The sequence below is a fragment of the Crocodylus porosus genome, unplaced genomic scaffold, assembly GCF_001723895.1.
Source record: "Crocodylus porosus isolate Cpor-Errol unplaced genomic scaffold, CroPor_comp1, whole genome shotgun sequence".
Taxonomy (NCBI): domain Eukaryota; kingdom Metazoa; phylum Chordata; order Crocodylia; family Crocodylidae; genus Crocodylus; species Crocodylus porosus.
In genome coordinates, this window is record NW_017728886.1 from 182,256,976 (window position 1) to 182,264,662 (window position 7,687).

Below are 7,687 nucleotides of genomic sequence, written 5' to 3' on the forward strand. Positions count from 1 at the left end.
GCTAACATGAATTGCCCTGTCAAGCCAGCAGCATTTTTCTTCTTTCTTTATTATTTCCCCTGCTCCAATGGGCAATATCTGTTGTGAAGTGCATGGCTGAAACACCAGGCCTCAAGGCCTGGACAGCTCAGGCCCTTAGCAATGCGACTGCTAGCAGCCAGCCAGGAAAGGCAGGGCAGGGAGGTGTTCTCTGTGGCACTCTAGCAGGGCGAGGAACTGGCTTGGTTGTGCAATCAGTTGGCTAGGTTGGTTTCTTTCCTGCCACCAGCCCCAACTAGCAGGGCTGGCCTGCCCTATCCTGCAGAACCTGTGGCCATAGGGGACCCTGCAGCCAAGGGGCCCCTGCAGCTGTGAACACTACAAATCAGTGCTGTAGCAAGGCGGAGTGGGCAGTTGCCACCAGTCTATGTTGCTGCCACTGCCAGCTTCACATCCAGTCGCTTGCCAGCCCTCTCCCCTCCACCCTGCTTCTTTGGCCACTTGTCAGCTGCCCCCCCACCCAGCTTCTTCACATCAGGGAGTCCCAAAACTATATCTTGCAGGGGGACACAAAAAATTGTGGTCTGGCCCTGCCAACCAGAATGGTGACACCTTTCCACCACACCCATCTTTTGCCACAGCAGTGGGCTCAAAGTCACAACACCTACTTGTGCCCTAAATATTATTCCAGGAGTCCTACTATAACCACCAAGGAAAAACAAAACAAATACAAACTCCAAAACTTGCTCATTCTCAAATCCTAACCCTAACCTTAATCCTAGGTCAGGCTGCAAGAGCAGCCTTGACCCAAGCCTCAACCAGGAAAACCTGAGCAGCCTGACTACAGGAACTTGTTTGGAGAGCCCCAGCTCCAATGCTGAAGTCTAGCCAGGAGATTACCAGTTGCCAATATTTTCTGGAGCAAGATGTCCCACAGGAAGTTTGACTTCACCGCTGGGGAGGTGAAGAGCCAGATGGGGAGCCTCGTAGCCCATCCCACTCACTACTAGCATTGACCGTTTTACCTATTTGCATCTTAAAAATAAGACTGGGAGTCCTGCCAATCCCAACCAGAAACACAGCACTAAATCTTGTCCATTCTCTAACACTAACCCAAAAAGTGACCCTAGCATGAATTGCTCCAGAAACCTCAGGTTGGAGAGCATGAGAAGACTGAGAACAGAAACTGACTTGAAAAGTCCACAGACCCCATAGATAAACCCAGCTGGAGAATCCCTGGCTTCCAGAGCACCCCTGGAGCAAGAGGAACCCTCCTACTCACAAGCCTTGGGAGGCCCCAAGGTTGGAGACCATGAGAAGCCTAAGGACAGAAATGGGGTTAGAAAGCCTATAAACCAAATCACTAAGCTCAACTGGGAGACCCCCTAGTTGCCAGAGCAGCCCTGGAACAAAAGGACCCCTCTCACCTCCAAGCATCACCCCATCTTTGAGAGCTTTCCCAGCCCATACCCTAGGTGGGGGCCCTAAGGTTTATTCCACTTTCTAGGAGCATAGACTGCCCTACCTAAATTTAAGCCTGGGATTCCTACCAATCTCAAGCAGAAAGACAGATCTATACCTTTCCCATTCTTTGACCCCAGTTCTAAGCCTAACTCTAATGTTAGTTGAGGCTGTCCCCAGAAATAGACCATGAGCAGCCTAACTACCAGAACTGGCTTATAAATCCACAAATCCTGATTGTGAAGCCCAGATGGGAGAGACCTAAGGAGCCTGACCACCAGAACTAGTTTGGAGAACCCCTGAAACCCAATCTCTGAATCTAGCAAGGGATCCCCATCTGCCAGACGAATCACTGGAGGAAAAGAAACCCTCCCAGCCCAGTTCCTGACATCTCAGATGGGAGCTGTCCCACCCCAATTTTAGGTGGATGTCTCCAGGATCCACCTTGCTTACCATAGCCATTGTCTGTCCTACCTACCCATGCCCTTTACATAGCTATGGATTTCCTCTCACATCCAGAAAGACAGGTCCAAACCATGCACATTTTCAAACCCTAATTTGGGTTCCTCCCGAGTCTAAGGCAGAAGACCTTGAGGACCCTGATTATGGAGGTCCCTACCTAGCTGTGGGTGGGAGGTCTTTCTGCAGTTGGGTTAAGTTTCCCTGGAAAGCCTGTTTGCCTCCTGAGTGCAAGGTCTTGGGTTCCAGAACCCGATCTGGCGTGACTGTATTCAACTCCCAACTAGTGTCAGCTTTTGGTTTTTATGGTAATTTTTTTTTCTGGTTCCCATGGGCAATACCCATTGTGGACTCTATAGAGAGCATACTAGCCCTCTGGCCCTGGGTAGCTTGGGCCCTCAGCTGAGGACCTCCTAGCAGCTGTCCATGGGTTTTGGGTTCTCTTCTTTGGGTCTTTGTCAAGGTCAGGTACTGGCTTGTCTCTGCTGGGGGGCAGGAGACTCTGTGCAGGTGTGTCTAGGGTTCTGTTCTCTTTCTTTCTTTTTTTTTCGTTTTCTGCAGCCTAGATATCCAGGGAGCCTAGGTAGCATAAAGGGAGACTGGATCAGCATTTGTTAATAGTGTGGGATGTGCCTTGTTCTTCCCAAAGGAGAGGACTCCAAGTTGGGAGCCAGGCCCCCATCTGGAGCACCTGTATTGCAAGAAGAGAGGACAATGGGTCCACAGGTGAGCTTGTGTCTCAGGGCTCAGGCTGGGCCTAGTGCTCTGGGCATTATCACACCACTGTTTGACAGATGAGTTATTTGATAATTTTCTGTTAGGTTTTTTAATTTGCTTTTGAAGTATCTATAACTGGCATCTGTCAGAGGGTAGATACAGGTCTTGGGCTATACGGACCCGTACTTTGGTTCTAGGTGATGATTCTTAAATTGTAGTAAATAAAAATGGATCAAACTTTTCTGATAATCATTTTCCATGCTGAGAATAGTATGAAAAGTAACAAGCAACCTAGATTAATCATCTTTTCTTTTAAAACCTTCATTTTGATTATTTCAATAACATAGGTTATGATTCTGAAGTAATTTAAACTCTGTAGTTCAATACTGCCATCTAGTGGACATTTGAAATAACAGCACAACTAAGTTCCTAGAACTCATCATTCCCACTCTATTAAGCTTGTTATTATGAGACTCCAAACTTTCCAGGAACTGTTTTTACTAAGATTTTCAGAGTGGAATGAAACAGAACTTAAGTGCTGAAAAATGAAACTGAACTGAATTGAATTAAATTAAAATGTTTTCTAACCTCAGAGTTTGAGCCACTACCGTAAGAAGGCAGTTGTGATACCTTTTCCTCTCTTGCTCCTCAACTGTTTCATATTGTACAGCAAAGGTGGTCAATCTGAAACATGTGTGGACAGCCTATGTGTCTGGCATGTGGCCAGGGTTTCCAGCTGTCCATACATTTATAGATGACATGTAAAAAAATGAGCTAAAACACATATCTGTAAAGTCCCTAAAAATGGGACTGTTAGTAAAAGAAGCTAAGCAAATATGACCTTAATTGAAGATCTGTTACCAGAATGAGTTTGGATGCAAGAAGAGTTGAGGGACAGACAGAGCAGAGCAGTGTCACCTTGCATCAGAGCTGGAGCACAACACCTTGCAGGGAGCTCTCTGTCAAGGCTTTGTAGCATTTGATGAAGTCAACTTTGGCTATATATATGCTATATATGCTCTCTCTCTCTCTCTCTCTCTATATATATATATGTAGAGAGAGAGAGAGAGATAGCCAATGGGAGCCTCAGTAGTCCCCTTCCTTCCAGTCCCAGGCATGTGCTGCTGCTGCATCTACCTCTGCTGCCTGCAAATGGCTGCTTGGCTCAAAGGTAGGCAGAGCTGTGCAGTCCTAGGTAGTCTGAGACATTGAGCAGGACATAAGAGTGAGGCAGTGTGGCTGGGACAGAGCTGTGAATCCAGAAGGAGGATGTTACTACTAAAATGACTACTGTGGTGATTTACAGTGCTTTTGTTTCAATGTACAAAGATTGTGAGGATGGTAAAAGTAATTTTTAGTTACAATTCTTAGTTGTTTGTATTCTTGTACTTTACACTTTCTTGATATAACTATCTATATTATTTAGGTTCGGCTATAGTTATGTTATACTGTGGTATCTGTGTATTTCTTCTTTGCACACTCTTTTAACATGCAAGTTCATAAGTTTGGGGGCTACTCATGCCCATTATAATGTTTTTGGGCTTAGGCCTTACTGTTTCAAGGTCACTTTTGACTGGCATAAGTGGCAGAGCCCATGGGTGGCAGCCCTGATTGATTCTTCCTTTCAAACAAAAGGGGTTAGGTGGTAGGCCCTCTGGGCTGGTTTGCTAGTGGCTGAAACTATTAACTGTCTTGGGTTTCACTGGATGCATTTGCATGTGCAAATGCTGCTGGATGGGTTTACTCTGCAGTAATTTACTGAGGAGTAAACCAACCCTGGGCAGGCATCTACACATGTAGGCATTTGGCAGAAGATTTGCTTGCAACCTGCTCTTCCCCCCTGCAGTAGCCAGGGGGAGTTCCAGGCTCTGCCTGGATGCTGGCCCAGGTCTGGCAGGGAGCACTGGGCCAGGAGACAGCTGTCTCCTGGCAGGGGCTGAGAGATTGCTCCCTGCCCCAGGAGCTGCCTGCTGCCAGACCAGGCACTGATGGTAGAGCCCAGGCCAGAGCCTGCCCCTCCCCTGCAACTCTTTCCCAGCCCCTTGCCCTGATCACGTGATAGAGGGATGGGGCTTAGAAAGAGCTTGGAAAGTTCAGGGCACAGGGCCAGGAAACAGCCGCATGCCCTAAACCAGGACAGATCCTGGCCAGCCCTGGGCTGTGCAGGGAAGTCTGTACATTCAGCTTAGAGCTGGCTGGGACCTAGCCTAGAGCTGGCTGGGACCTACCTGATGATTATAAGATTTTTTCCTGTCCTTTCCTGATGTTATGAGTCTTGTAAGAAAGAGAGAAACAGCCTAATTACACTGACCAAACAGTTAAACTGATTCTATCCTCATGGTTTCCAAATAAGTGAACTAAATAAAGTGAAAAATAAGATAAAATAGAAAAAAAATCTCTTTTGTGACTATGATAGGAACATTGTTTTTCAGACTCAAATGGAATATTCATATTGATCATGCCTCAGAAGAGCCCATATTCCTGGTAAGAACATTTTAAGGTTTGTGATAATGGAAGAAGTGCCAAAAGAACAGTTGGAGGTTTTGGTGGGAGAAGTCTTTTAATTGCTGCTTTAAGGATGGCACTCCTGGATCCTCTAGGCATTGAACCAGAGAATGTTTTAAAGTCAGGCAAAAGGAATTTTACATAAAGTGAAGGTCTCAGGAATTTCTGCCTGGTAAACAGACAGTTGAAACTTCTTTAAAGATAAAAACTCACAACACAGACATCTCTTGATGGAAATCACTTAAAGCCCAGCCTGTCTTGTCTCTTGAGTCATCCCCTTATCATACAGATACCATTGTGTGCCCTTCTCTCCAAAAAAATCCCTCTAATTAACAATCTACTTTACATGGAAATGCTATCTGGATGAATTATTGAATATAGTCCATCAACCCATCCATCATTTGGATAATATTTATGTAGATGGCATTCACAGAGCTGTCTTTTCTTGTTAACCCTAAATAGTTCTAGCTTCTCAAGCCTTCTTAAAACTAAAAAAAAAAATATGGAGTTTATAATCAATTGATATTAAATAATTCTTAAATTATACATGTGGAACCTGATCTTTCATTGCCCTGAATGATACAAAGGGGCATCATTCTGGTCTGGTTTCTAGTCCATTTGCAGTGCAGATGATTACATATGTAAAAATAAAGAGCACTAGAGACTAAAGTCTAATCTGTGTAAATTGCAGTTTAACCAGTCAGCAACTGACAAAAGAGCTTGATTATTATTAGTATATTGTTGTAGGAAGGACACGACGAATGTTGCAATCAAGTTATTCCTGAAATTAAATGATCAAGCTTATAGAGAACCTTCATTTAATTCAGTATTTCTATACCATAAACTTTTGGTAATGGAATTTTCACAGCATGGAGTACAGAACAACTTGAGGCTATTCAGGGGATTCTAAAATACTCCCCCTCTCCCCAACTTCTTTTTGTATAGGTCACTGTCTTGAGCTCATGCAGGGATTTCTGCAACTATGAACAGTCCCATCAAAATGGAGGGGAAAGGCCTGGGTCCTGTCAATGTTTCAAGCTAAAAGTTTAAAAAGACAAACTTTAAGTTAGCTGCAGGTTCTTCACTGGGAAAGAACATTTTGGAGTGGTTCTCACTGAGCATCCATGGTAGCTGGGACTCCCATATTTCCAAAAAGGCCACTACGTTATACTCTTTTGGCACTTAGCATAAATGGAGTAGAAGCAAGTGAGCATAGGATGAGTTCACAACAGCCTTCCCTAGAATAGCCTGATAGGACAAGACACATTCTATTCCTTTTATCTAATGTTTGGCTTTGGTGCTTGTAGCAGTGACAATGACTCCTGACTGTTGCCTCTCATCTGATATTTAGTTTTGACACCCAGAACCAGAGGCTGTGATCCCAGTCCTTACCTCTTGCTGGATACCTGGCTTTTAACATTTTTTCCTTACCTTTTTCTTTCATAATTATCTCACAATTCCCACTTCCTTTATCTTTCTGCCTCCTGAATCTCTCTCTTTCCTCTCCTTTCCTTTTTTACCCACCTCTTCATGCTTGTATATTCTCAACAACTTTGCTCCTTTGGAACTATTGTTATACAAAATGTAAAGCTCAGCTGTGCAGGAGAACTTTATCAACAGCCAGTCTAAGACTAGGGAATGAATTTCCTCCCGGAACTGAAGACCAACACAAATCATACCACTTTCCCTCCTAAGTGTCAGATACATGTTTTTAATTTTGAGGTCTCCACAATACGTATATATAACAGCTCCAAAGCTCTGCTTGGCTGCAAGCTGAATGAGTGGGCTGTTCCTAAGAACTTTGCAAGAAAGGCGGCAAAATAGTTTGCAAAGGGTGCAGCAGCTTTTCCAAATGGAGAATATACTGTGCACAATGCATGCGTTTTACTGGAGCATCTGAACTGTGACCAGACTCTGATTGGCTACTACGGAGGCATAAAATGTAGAGGTGCACCAATACATTGGTCTGATATCAGATCGGTACCAATATAAAGAAAATTGTCTATATCAGATTTTGGGTCGATGGGGCCAATAATTTAGCCAATAAATGCATGTGCTGCACAGTTACAGCTGCAGCGCAGCACGGAGCAGAGTTGGCAGCATGGAGAGCTGCCTCCAGCTGATAAGTTGGAAGGGGAGGGTGGAGGGAAGGGGCATAAGGGGGCAGATCAACTCCCCGACACAGTGAGGGAGGGGGCAGGGGCAGGTGCTGCCCAGCTGGGGTGCAGGGGGGTTGTAGGAGGGAGCCGCAGCTCATGGGGTGGGAGAGGCTCCTGCCTCTGCTTGCACCCAGGGAGGGTGGAGAGGCAGGGGGCATGTGCCCCCAAATCTGTGTGGGGTGGGCAGCAGCTGTAGGGTGGAGCCAGAGCCAGTACTGCAGACTGTTCTCACTGGGGGCTGGGCTCAGAGCAGACTCGTGCTGCAGCCCAAATTTCTCTGCAGCTCCACTCCAGCACCACGCTGCCACCTGGCACAGGCATGGCTTTTCCCAGCACTTGGGTGGAGGAAGGGTATTCAGCTGGGGCTGCACCTGGTGATGCTGGGCTGGGAGCAGAGGTGCAGCCAA